Source organism: Lactuca sativa, chromosome 3 (assembly GCF_002870075.4).
Source record: "Lactuca sativa cultivar Salinas chromosome 3, Lsat_Salinas_v11, whole genome shotgun sequence".
Classification (NCBI taxonomy): domain Eukaryota; kingdom Viridiplantae; phylum Streptophyta; class Magnoliopsida; order Asterales; family Asteraceae; genus Lactuca; species Lactuca sativa.
Genome location: NC_056625.2, coordinates 108,477,874 through 108,491,873, shown reverse-complemented (window position 1 = coordinate 108,491,873; position 14,000 = coordinate 108,477,874).

Sequence of the window (14,000 nt, the reverse complement as noted above, 5' to 3'; positions counted from 1 at the left end):
AGATGATCACTAGCAGTGCACGATCTACGAATGGGACTCTTCCACGTCCTGTCGTCCAAGACAGGACAAAGGACATCATTAGGATCATGTGCATGAAACAATAGGTATTAAAGGACCATTTATCTAGAAGAAGGGATGGGTTTCTCTGTATCCAAAACCTTAATCACCTTATTCTCAAATAGATACTAACTAGACCATCAGAGCTTCATCCCGAGACCACCTCCCGGATGTCAACTAATGATATCTCTTTGTTCTTGTGATTACGGGACTCAATCCAACCAAAGTTATTGAGTGGCAGTGTTAACTACAAAGCTCTTATCACAACGGTGCTTAATTGTTGTTTCCAAGTGTGTAATCACATTGGATGGAAACTTCCTTTGAAAATAAAATATGAGACACAGTGCCATCTTCTTTATATACTTTCAATTTTGAACATAATATGACAATAGGTTGTTTACAATGTAAATGATCTATGGCACAATGTACATATAACTCAGAAAATGATCATACTGCTAGGTGCTAAAACATTTCTCTGTTTTCTTCAACCAATTGTCGAAATAGAACCTGGAGCTCGTTCAAAATTTGGTTATCGTATTTGTAGAAGTAGCCATATGACCACTCAAAACATGTGAATTTAACATCAAATAGTAGTGGATATCTTTATCTTATTATCAAACTTTTGGCCGTGATCTACAACATATCATGAGAAGCCTCCCACCAACACATTCATGTGTATTAGTTGCTATACTACCAAAAGAGTTCGTTGGCCAGCTTGTAACTCCCCATTATATAACATAAGGCACACCCATAGGATTTACATGCCTTTGGATTTTCACCATCTAGTAAGTGAAACCTTAGAACTCCCATAAGGCTCATTAGTACCGGTCACCATGTAATACATTCCTTTAGATTTTGACCATCCAATGGAATGAAACCATAGACATACAATAAGGCTTACGTGTATCGATACCCATAAAGTATGTATGACTAGATACATGTATCAAGATATATCAAGACAAATTCTTAACACCAAGTAAGATTATCTACTCACCTTGTTAAGGTTTGTGAGGATGATATTCCATTGAATGAGCTCCTACGCCCATGGAAAATGTAGACCTGTGGGTATATTCTGGTTCCGTCCAACTATTAACTCCTCATCATATTTAGTCATTTAGATATTATAACAACTTACAATAACTTAAATCAACTTGATTCACTAAAACATGGTCTTAATCTATACATCCAAGACCTAACAAGTTATGGTTTTGGTGAGAATATTCTGCTAATAGATTGATAGATTCCAAACAGATAAACAATATTGATGAAGTAAAGAACACGAGAATGGATCAAACAACGTCGAATGATTAATATTCAACACCTTAAAAGAGCTCGATAAAGAACTTCGACTGTAGAGGTGTGTTTGGGTTACAATGCATCAAAAGCTATTAATGAGAAGTGTAACCTTTTAAAGCTATACATGCATGCACTATATAAATACGTAACCCTAATAATAATCCACGGTTGGATAGGCCAAAACCGGATATTCAAAATAAACAATAGCATAAGGCCCAATGACACAACATTCTTAAACCCAACAATCTCCCTATTTGCGTCAACGAGGCGAGAACCATCTTGAACACCTTCGGTATAATGGCCAATAGAGTGTGACGAAAAGCGATATACCACCGAAGCATGTCAGAGAAGTTCTGCTTATCTGATTCACTATTTAATTTACACCTGTGGATTATTTTAAGAACGTGCTCCAAGCAGGTTATGGAGTATAGGTGTTTGTCAACAAGAGAAAAAAGGTATTTTTCTCCTTCGCCTCTAGTGGACATAACAGTGTGATGTATTGGATCAATCTTGCCCATCTTCATTTTGTTGAGATCACTCGGCTTCCCGATGGGATTCACTGTCGGCTTTTTCCTCAAAACATTTGCAATCTCCTGATCCCTTTTAGCAACTTCATGGATGTAGGAAGCCAACATTCTTTTGATATGGTCGAGAATCGGCACATACTACTATTGATTGGTAAGCAAAATGTTGAATAGCAAAATCCAATCATGTGGGTTCAGATTCGGAAGATCAGCCAATGAAATCACATCAACCGAGTTATCAGAACCTTGGGTCACCCTAAATTTAACATTGATAAACTTTCCAGCAGCAAAAGGTTTCAATAACATGACAGAAGTTATTTTTTGTGCACTCCATGTCAAGTATTGAGGTTGAGCAAATTCAAATAGTAGCCAACAAGATCTTGATCAACCTGTGGGTGTGGAGGAGGAACTTCAACTATTGAATCAAAACAATGGAGCACGAATGCCCTACAGGTAATAGGCATATCAAACTGAGAGTCCTTCGTGTTGACACAATCGAATAAAGCAACCGGTTCCTACCAGTGAGTGCTTGGAGACTCAATCGCTTCTTTGATCAATCTTTCCTGAGTCCAAGGGGGAAATAGAGCATGCTTGCATATCAGAGCATCATGTTCTTCTTTTTGCTTACGTTCTCTCTCTTCTTCTTCTCTAGATATTTGGAGATTTTCATTTTCATCGATTTCTTTATCCCTTTTCTTTCTCTTCAAGGCTTCTACGATCGTTTCTTCTTTCTCATCACTCTTATATGAAACACCCTTTGGTTTATCCTGTCCACCAGAACCTGAAGCTTCATTAACGTTCGGTTCTTTGGGTTGAGATTTGATAGTGACTTTGGGTGGAACTGTAGGATTTTAAACACCTTCTCCGTCTTGTTGCGGAGTGACAATAGGCTCTGTAACACCCTGAATATGACTTAAGATTTGAATAGTTGGAAGTAGTTTTGCAGTCAAATGATTCCGGATGGTAAGAGTGAGAACAGGGCCATCGGTATTCACAAGATTACTCAGAACAGGGAGAACAACATTGGCACAACTTTTAAGTACGGCCCGCTTGGTATTGAGTGAGTCAATTTCCTTCTGGGATTGAGCAAGTTGAATAGACTGGACTTGAATTGTTGTAGTTTTGCGAGCAAGTTCGTCCATTATCTTGTTTTCCATAGCCAGGTCATCCTGAAGCTTATCGACGTGAGTATTGACCGAAGTAAGAAGAGAAGTGTAATCAGCTTTGAATTCAGATCGAACAGAGTCAAACTTCATAAAAATCTTTGAATCATGAATAAGATCCACCACATTAGCAGTTGCTTTCTTGTAGGAAGACGTGGATGCATCTATAGCCTTTGTAGCTTTGTCAATCGAAGCGGTATGTTCCTGAAGAGCTGTGTTTAGAAAAGCCTTCAGAACCACATCAGAATAAGTTTCCGAGGGAGAAATTAATCTTTCAGGCTTGTCATTAAGACTTTTTAAAAGTTGCCGTGTCACCGGGGCATCATCTTCATCTTCACTTGGAAGCCAATAAGGTCTATAGTAGGTTGAGTCGAAATCAAAGTTATCACCACCGAGAATAGGTTCAGAATCCGTTGAAGGAGATGGTGAAAGAGGTTTGGTGGTAACAGGGGTTTTGGTGCCATTGGTACGTGTCCCCGTATCAGATACGTTGACACTAACTGGAGGTTCAGTTGTAGTGGTTGTTGTAGCTTGAGAAAAGATGGGAGGTGGAAATGGAGCAGTGGTAATAGGTTGAGAAGAGACAGGTGGTGGAATTGGAGAAATAGAAATTGGTATTGTAGTATGATTTGGAGAAGGAGGAGTAGGAACAGAGACATTAATTTGTAGCTCAGGAGTTGGAGATCGTGGAGGTGTGTTTCCCCTTGATGAGCCATCATCGGGAACCTCCTCTTCCTCGTCAGTTAACTTCTACTCATCATGAGCAGAAAGAACTTGATCTGAGTTAGTAGGCGAAGGTTCCTTCGGTTTCCTTGCCATCTTCTTTACCTTTTTCTTTTTCGGGGCCGAAGGAACTGCGTTGTCAGCTTTACGCTTTTTGGGCGTTGCAGCAGGAGATGATGGGCCTTCGGTCTCGTTTTTCTTTGACTCCGGTTTCTTCCCCCATTTGGTTGCTTTCTCAATAGCTTCCAACGCAGTTTGCATATCTAGAGTTAATTGCCTCGGTCCTGTAGGAGAAAGTTTTATCTAGCTTGCCATGACATTGCTCTTGTTTGTAACACACTGGTACATCGATTCAGGAATTGAACCATTGAATGAGTACTTGGTAGAATCAGTAACTATAATCTTCTTTTTGTGAAAGGTGGCAATGGAAGAAATAAGAGCGTGATCAATCGCCCTTTGAGTTATGATAGTCCAGAACCAACCACAAGAAATCTTTGAGTCACTTTAAGAGGAATTGATACTTTGTACTACTTGAGTTCAAATAAGCGATCCATAATCCATGTTTAAACCATGATAAAGACCATAGAGAATAGTCATAAACCCTTTTCTTGAACGATCAGAACCTGCAACACGTTCCAATAAAACGTTGACAAGAAGAGTGAAAATTCTATTCCATTGTGGTGGAAGGCAGGATTTCTTGAACTTTGTTATTGTAGAAAGAACATCTATATATCCCATATCGTAGAACATCGTGAATAGCTGGGTCGCAGTGATGGAGTAAGGATTCACTAAAGAATCATCAGTAGGAATCCCAAAGAGTGAACAAAAGCGGGCTTTGGAGACGGACGTCTTGTGACTGAAAACGTCGAAAAAGATATTGTCCTTGTGTTTGTCATAGACAGCATTGGTATATACTTGAGATAGCAGCGACATTGGTACAAATTCAACCTTAGTGAGAGCAATGAAGAGTGGTGAATATTTTAAACATTCAACCACCTGAAGCATATACAGATCATAGAGGAAAGGATTCAAATTGATAATCAGATTCTGATTAGGTTTGATGACTAACAACTGAGATGAAGCTGTTTGTTCATGAACGGAAGAAGATTCAGCCATAGTTGTAGGTGTAGAAGAAGATGAAAGGTAACGATCATCTTTGGATGCTCGAGAGGATTTAGAAGTAGTAAAGAACCAAAAGTGGGGTGTGAAGATCTATTATACGATTTGTAGGAGAGAGAAAATCTCGGTGTGATGATTCCATGTTCTTCAGTATCGACGCCTGGAAAGGCACGATTTGACAGTTGTGTTACCCCCCATAAGGTGTCAGGCGGCGTGACATCAGGAAGACGTTTCAAATTCACGCTCCCATTTGAAATCTTATCCATTAACCGCCCGTTCAAATTGTAAACGATTCAAATTCCATTGTAAGCTTGGACTCATCTGTTCTCTTCATGTCAAGCAACCTTCGCTCCATAATAAAGTGAACCACCATTTCTTTCAGAACCGAAAGCACAAATCTAAAAAATGCCATTAGTACCATAAACAAGACTTTGGAAAATCATAAAGATCTTTGTGCAAGAGTGTGCCACAGAAAAAGAAATAAAGCAAGATGTGTTTGGGATATAAGTGATGTCAATGAAGACATGATACTAAGGATCTCATGCATGAATCTCTTCATTCAAAGTCAAGAGAGACTTGGAAGTGTCTGTGTGGTTTCCCGTTGAAATACGATCAAATGTTTGTTAAGAAACATTGAAAGGCATCTTTTCAAATATAGGCTTTAATGGGTGGTTTATCTTCAACCAAACTTCGATACTTAAAATAAGACCGAAAGTGGGATGAAGTACTTGTGAGACCGATGTGGTTTGTTGAACAAGTAGGGTTGAAAAATTATGTAGTGACTAGGTGATAATAAGAAATCTTAAAAACAAAAACGAAATTGGATCTTATGGGAAGAAACGTCTTGGTGTTAGATAATTTCATAAAGATCATGCAAAAATAAAAAGAAATTTATTGAGGTAACAAGTAATAGCTTGAACATTTAAGCGTTCATCGTTAATTCATTTAAGGTGTTGGATTTTGGGTCTCACTTAGCATGTGGTGAACATATCTAAGATCATCAACACAGATGTTGTGTAACCATAAACCTTAGTGGTAATTGTCAAGAGTCTCAAGGGTTACGATTGTGGAGTGAAACGAGATGGAGAAATAAGATAATGTGGTTAAGGAACCGTAAGTACCTCTGCTATTTGAGAATGACAAAGCAGAAAACTTTTAACTCAATATGAGAAGAGTAAAGTAGCTCGTCACTTGAGTGAATTTAGCAACCTAATTGGGAAGAAACAATTGGTGTCGATCGAATCAATAAGGCTTCACTCAGAGTCTTGGAGGCTTCGGTATACATACAGCAGCATCCTTCTAGGGACACTTAATGTGACACCCAAATTTTTGCAAAAATTTTAAACTTTTAAAACCCATCTTAAATTAAATTAAAACAACAGAAATAGTCATAACATAATCCATCAACTTAATAATCATATAAAATAAGTGCGGAAGTAATAATAATAATAAGGTCCCAACAAAAATAACTAGTAGCGATGTCCCAGTGCTCCATGTCAAGCCTTAGCCTCTTTAATCTTAACACCTGAAAAGTTATAAGGGAAACCATAAGCACAAAGCTTAGTGAATTCAAACACAGACATTGTACTAACATTCATATTTACTAACCCTAATCCATTCCAATTATAATTATATGATAAGGGCAAAGAACGAATCAACGCCAATAATACAAGAAGGACTTGTAGGTTTGAGCCGCACCGGGAAGATCCCGTATCACTTGGCCCTAATCACCGCACCTCATGATGAGTATTAAGTTGGTGATCTTACCTACCCACCGCACCGGTAAATCCGTATCCTTTGGTGGTGTCCCCATATCCATGATTAGTTACATACAGTGCACATGTACGAATTGAAACAATACTTATATTGCATGCTTTTATAATAAATTCAAATAATCACACACGAGCTAACTAGCAAACACAATCATCAATACAACGGTGTGAGAGAACTCACCTTGAGTGAGTAGTAAGGATAGCTAAGAATCAAATAATGCTACCAAGCTTGAGCAAACTTCAAAACCTCACCTAAGAAGGACTAAAGGTTAGAAAGGAGAAGTAATGAAGCTATGAGTTGAGAAAAGAGTAATCACAGCAAGGTCTCTAAAACAGATCTGCTGTTTAAAACGGATTTACTCCAAAATATAAAACAAAAACATAGCTTTAACTAAATTTTATTGGAAACTATGATTGCTTAGGATTCCAGAACTATAAAGAACTCATTCTAACTCCAATAGATGAATTAAATATGAATTTTACAAAATGGTGTATCACTTCTGTCTCCAACAGTACAGTCAAGTGATGTTGGCCAATTCTACCTAACTTGTGAGTAGAATTCGTCCAAAAAAAAAATTAGTAGAAGTAAAGGACATACAAATGAAAGTCTCAGAGTTGGAATTGAATGAAAAGCATCTCCCAAACTCCACATATAAAATTCACATTTTGGACAATCACAGTACTAGCAAAAGCTGGTGACTGCCCACTGATCTGGAGTGTGGATCCATTATAACCAATTTATAATTGAAAATAACATCCCATATTCTCCAGATCTTAAATTCATAATATAAGGAGCATATAGAAACTTGGAATCACTCTGGATCCTTTTCCAAGCCTTATAAATGATGAAAACAAAATGACATATCAGAACAGACCCGGATCAGACCTAACAGAAAATATGCCATTCTTTCCCATAGATAAATTCCTTATCAGTGATGTTGGCCTTCTTAAGAAAGTTAGCCAACTCAATTTGTAAACTTTTGGAACTGGTTTGGGGTCCGTTTGAGTTCTAGAGCTCAAGATATGAGTTTTACAAAATGACTATAGATCTGATGGAAAACAGAATCGTAGCCACCCATGATTCCTTTTTGGCTTGTCCATCCTTCTCCCTTTGAAACACATTTTAAGATGTGTTCATCATCCCAATTTAGTCCCCATGATAATGGTGGTACTAAAAAGGGTTAGGTATCATTAGGATTTCATTTTTCCACAAGATTGTAATAACAATCAACATGAAAATGAACATAAAGCACATAAAATCACCATTCTCCCTTTTAGGGTTTCCGTGATCTTTTGCCACATGTAATCCCCTAGATCCATCATCCACCATATACAAAAATTTACAACCGAAACCAAACGTTAGAAAAGATGAAGTGAAATGGGCCGAGCGTTCGGTTCATTTCGGTCCCCAAAAATTCCGGAACCGAAATAGACCGAGCGATCGCTCTATTTCGCTTCTCCAAGTTTTAGTGAGACGAAAGAGATTTCGGTACCGACTCAGTTTCTATCATTCCCAAACCTTGTAGAATTTTATTAAATATTGCTTCTGGTAAGGCCTTAGTGAAGATGTCAGTGAGTTGATCGGAGGACTGAACTAAGTGAACTTCAACATTACCATCTTCAACATGGTCCTTAATTAAGTGGTATCTCAATGCAATATGTTTAGTCTTGGAGTGTTGCACTGGATTGTGACCAATTCGAATCGCATTTCAAAGTCACAGTAAAGGGGAATCTTCTTCATGCTTAAGCCATAATCTCTAAGTTGGCTTTGTATACATAAGACTTGTGATGTACAGGATGTTGCAACAATGTACTCAGCTTCGGCTGTGGAAAGAAACATGCAAGTTTGTTTCTTTGACTGCTAGCTGACGAGTTTTCCATCAAGGAATTGGCACCCGCCAGTTGTGCTCTTTCGGTCCAATCCACATCCACCAATATTGGTGTCAGAGAAGGCTTGAACAAAGAAGCCAGATTTTGTAGGATACCAAAGACCGAGAGACGAGGTTCACTTCAAATATCGGAAGATATTTTTCACTGCAACCATATGAGGTTCTCTTGGATTTGCTTGAAACCTTGCACAATAACAGACAGCAAACATTATGTCTGGTCTACTAGCTGTTACATACATTAGGGACCCTATCATTTGACGATAGAGAGTCAAATCAACAGCCAGTTTTTCTAGAGATGATGTTAGCTTCGTGCCAAATGCCATTAGAACCTTCACTTTGGAATCTCCCATCATGCCAAACTTCGCCAACAGATTGTTCGTGTAACCCTCCTGATTAATGAAGATTCCTTCTGGTCCCTTTCTAATATTCAGTCCAAGGAAAAAGTTAATTGGACCCATTGCGCTCATTTCAAACTTAGTCTCCATCAACTTCCTGAATTCAACTATTAAGCTAGGATTCGTGGAGCTGAAGATGATGTCATCGACGTAAATTTGAACTATCATTAAGTGTTCGCCTTCTTTCTTGGGAAAGAAGGTTGGGTTAACCCAACCTTGTTTGAATTTTGACATTTTGAGAAAGCGTGTTAGAGTTTCATACCAGGCTCTCGAGGCTTGCTTCAAACCATAGATTGCTTTATCCATAATGTAGCAATGATCAGGATACTTCTCTTTCACAAATCCAGGTGGTTGCTCCATGTACACCGTTTCTTCTAGTTCTCCATTAAAGAAAGCACATTTTACATCCATTTGGAAAACTTCGAAGTTTTTATGTGCAACATAAGCCAGAAAGATTCTTACTGATTCCAACCTTGCTACTGGAGCGAAGGTTTCTTCATAATCTATTCCTTTTTCCTGATAATATCCTTTTACCACCAACCTCGCATTGTTGCGAATAACATTACCCTATTTATATAACTTATTTATGAAGACCCACTTTAATCCGACTACAGATGCATTCTTAGGTGTGGGAATCAGCCTCCAAACATGATTTCTTTCAAACTCATGGATTTCGTCATGCATAGCTTGCACCCAATCAGAGTGATCAAGAGCAGCATTTACCGTCTTCGGTTCAATTTTGGAGACAAACGAATTAAACATGCAAAATTCTACTTGAGAGAATAAAGCAATTTGCTTCGCTTTTAATTGAGAGTGTGTGAGAACTCCCTCAAATGATTCACCAATTATTTGAGTTTTAGGATGATCTTTTGTCCATTTTGTGAGAGGAGGGTAATTTGGATCATAGGCACGGTCTAACTCAGCATTAATTTCTTCTTCGAGTTCTGATTGCTCACCTTCGTCATTTGTATTATCATTCTCCCCCTTAAATGGCGAAGCGTATCCCATGTCATGTTCAGAATTCTCCCTCTCGGTTGGACCTTCATGAGTTGAGGTTTGTGAAGGATTCTCCCCATGGAGATGCAATTCGGTTATTTTTGGTGTAGACGAACCCTCCTCCTGGAATATAGAGCTTTCTCTTGGAGGGTAATTGGAAGCTGGATGATTATTTGAGTCGAGAGGTTCGCTTTCCATGTCTTTTGTAGCTTCATTGATAATCTTCTTCAAGTTGTCTATTTTATTATCTGTTGCTTTCGCTTCTGAGTGAATCGCCTTCTCTGGTTCATCAAAGAGCAGCATGCACTCTTCAAACAAATAGGAATTAGGAACCGAGAATTGACCTGATTCTGAAAAGATTTCCTCTGTTGGACTTTCGCTTGTTCGAATTTTCTTCATGTAAATATCATCAAAAGTAACATAGTAGGTTCCTTCAATCTTCTTTGAGCGTTTATTCAGAACCCTATATTCCTTTGAAGTAAGCGAGTAACCAAGAAAGATCCCTTCGTCTGCCTTTACATCAAACTTGTTTCGGTTCTCTTTGGAGTTGAAAATAAAGCTTCTTGAACCAAACACGTGGAAAAATTTTACATTAGGCTTGCGATTATTCAAAATCTCGTATGGAGTAACGGAAAATCGCTTTTTGAGGAAGGATCGGTTCTGAGTTTAACAAGCAGCAACTATTGCATCAAACCATAAATATAGTGGAAAAAAAAGCGAAGCTCAGCATGGTTTGGGCTGCTTCACATAATGAATGGTTTTGCCTTTCAACGATCCCATTCTGTTGTGGAGTATAGGGAGAAGAGATGTTGTGAGTTACTCCCTTTTTAGCCAGAAAATCTTCAAAGTCTTTGTTTTTAACTCTAGCCCATTATCACTTCTTATGTTTCTTACCACCTTACGCAGTTGAAGCTCCACTTGCTTGATAAAAACCTTCAGCCTGGGAGTGGCTTCTGATTTCTGCTTCAGAAAGAAAACCCTGGTGAAGCGTGAAAAATCATCTACAATAACAAGTATGTACTTACTACCACCAATGTTTTCGATAGCCGAAGGTCCACATAATTCGATATGTAGAAGTTCAATAGGTTCGATGATCTTTGTATTGATATGAGTAGGATGACTTGTGCAGCTTTGCATTCCCATCTCGCATGTTGCGCACAAATGTTCCTTATAAAACTTGAGAAGGGGAAGTCCTCGCACATGATCGCCAAGCACCAGCTTGTTTAAATCTTTAAAGTTCAGTTGCAAGAGCCTTTGGTGCCACAACCAACTTTTATCTGAGTTCGCCTTCGTTAGTAGGCAAACTGCTGGTTTCCATCGAATTGGATTGAGATTTAGAGGATGCATCTCACCTTTGCGCATGGACTTCAATGGAACTTTCTTTGTTTTCTTTTCAATTATCTCAGAACCCTCATCATCGAACGAAACCTTCAAGCCAATTCCCACAACAAGTTGAGAGACACTTATGAGATTGTGCTGCAATCCCTCCACGTAGGCTACTTTTCGTATTGAGAATTCATCGTTGGTGATCATTCCATACCCTTTGATCATGCCATATGAGTTATTCCCATATTTAACACATCCACCATCTTAAAGGGACCGAAACTCCCTTAGCTCTTCCCTCCTTCCTGTATGTGACGAGAGCAGCCATTCTCGATATACCATTCGTCGTCAAACTGCTCGTCACTAATAACCTGCAAAATTAATCAGACTTAGGAACCCAAAGTTTCTTGGGCCCTTGTGAGTCATTTACAGAGTAGGGAATTCACAGAAAGATCAACCATATATGTTCATTTTATTAAAGTGGTTTCATCTTTCCTTTTGATGGTATAGAGTTTGATTTTATTTTTTATCTCATTTTGGTTGTTGTGATTCTGATGATTTATTTTTAGTTGGAATCTTAGTGGAATTTTTCTTTTGAATCTTAGTGTTAGTTGACGTTTTCTTAATGTGAGCTTCATTATTCAAGATGAGCTTTCCCTTTCCTTTGATATCCTTCACCGGGTTTGGTTTTGGTTGGGAGTGAGGAGGATGGGATTTAGAACCGAAACTGGACTTTCGAATCTAATCACTAGTAGAGTTAGGACCGAAACTACATTTTCTGTGTTTGGCCCTTGTGACTGCATGACTGGCAGTGGTTGCAAGAAGGAGATGAGGCTCTTGATTTCTCGTTTGCCTTGAGATTGGTCGCCTTTTTAGAGTGAACATAATTAGGGTTTTGGGACTGCCAAAACTGTTTTCTCTCATTGAGGTTCTTCATGTATCTCTTGTTCCTCTTCCTTTTCTGTTCAGAGAGTTGCTCTTGTGACTTGTGAATATTCTCTCTAGGTTTCGGTCCCTCTTCATAAGCTTCGGTTGTTATGGAAGATATAATGTATGCTTTCATCGGTTCGTTTGGTATCTCTTTCGTACCACTTGAACTTGGTTTATCAAAACTTGAAGGACTATTGATGGGTTCAAACACGTATCTACCTTTGACCCTCCATGATGTTCGCTCTGATAGACCAACCGTTTCGTCTGCATTGTCAATGGGAACAGACCAGAAGTAGTTTTCACAACCTTCAACATTATCTTTATCAACCAAGGATGTTAACTCTGCCGTTTGTTTCTTAGTTACTCCTTCAACGACATATACTTGGTTCAGCACTGTTCGCACCTTTTGATAAACAACCTCTTTTTCTTTGAGGACATTGGACTTGTCCTTGGACATGCGAGCTAACTCAATGGAATTTTCAGATATAAATGGTTTTGTTGATTCAGGTTCGCTATTAAGAAAATCTAAACAATCGACCTCGTCTTCTACTGAGATTTCACTCATCTCACTATCATCATCAAATTCAGAAGTGGTTTCTATATTCATTTTATGTTCTGAACTTAATTTAGCATTTGATGAGTCAAACTTCTGTATGGTCTTCGTCTTGATATTTAATTTGTCATTTTCGTCCAGTAAATTCCTAAGCATCCATTTATGTTCTTTGGATTCAATAAAGGCCTCAATTTTGTCTAGTCCATATCTATAGGTTTCTAAAACCTCATCTGAAGACACAATGGATTCACATTCAGCAATGACTTCGTCTTCCTTAAATTCAAGGAAGGGCAAAATCATTTTATGAATCTTCTTACCAATCTCACAATCTAAATGCAACTGAGTGATATATGTGTATAAGCGTTTAGTTATTAAACTAAAAACATTCCTTTGTTCTAAAAACTATAAATTGTCACGTTGCAAATAAATAAGTTCATCCCTAGCCCTAACTAACTCTGCTTCCTTTAGCTCTATCCACATCCTTCTCTCCTCACTCTTGGAAGTCACCTTGCTGAGTTGATCAGTTATGTTAGAATTCGCTAGGCATGTTTGCATTAGACTTCCACTTAAGTTAGAAAACTTGAATTTTAATTCGTTTAATTTTTTTTCATAGTTTATTACTAGTATTTTAAGTGATTCAAGGATGGATTGTGCCTTCTTGATCAACTGATCGCAGTCATTGATCCTTTCACTCACAGGCTTGGCGGCGAAGCATTTGTCTTCCTTCAGCCTCGATTCATCATGCTCACCTTCGGTTGTATATCCCCTCATCCTTGATACTCCATCTGTCACCATCAAGCATTTTCCAGCTGACTCAGTAAGGTCTTCTTTCGCCACAAATGCTCTTCCATGTGTGGGTTTACGTCCCTCTTCATCTTTAGAGTCTGTAGACCAGACCTCTACTCCACCGAACTCATCATCACCAACGTTCTCCTACACAATCAATGCATTCATAGGACTGTTAGTTGCTTTCTTCTTCTTTATCTCCTCCAGCTTACGCATGTAGTAAGCTTCTTCATCTCACCATCCTTCTTCTAAGCCATTTTTCTTAGAATGCAATCCTTGGCAAAGTGGTTATTGTCGTGGCAGTAATTGCAATCATACCCAAAGTCTCCCACAAGCTTGATCTCCTTCTTTTCGTTGTCCTTTTGAGAAGTGTTCTTGGTTTCCTATTTCGCTTTCTCCGAGCTGTAGCTACCTTGCCAGTTTCGGTTCTTCTTGACAGGGAACTTTTTACAAGCAAACTTCTTTGGGTTTGTA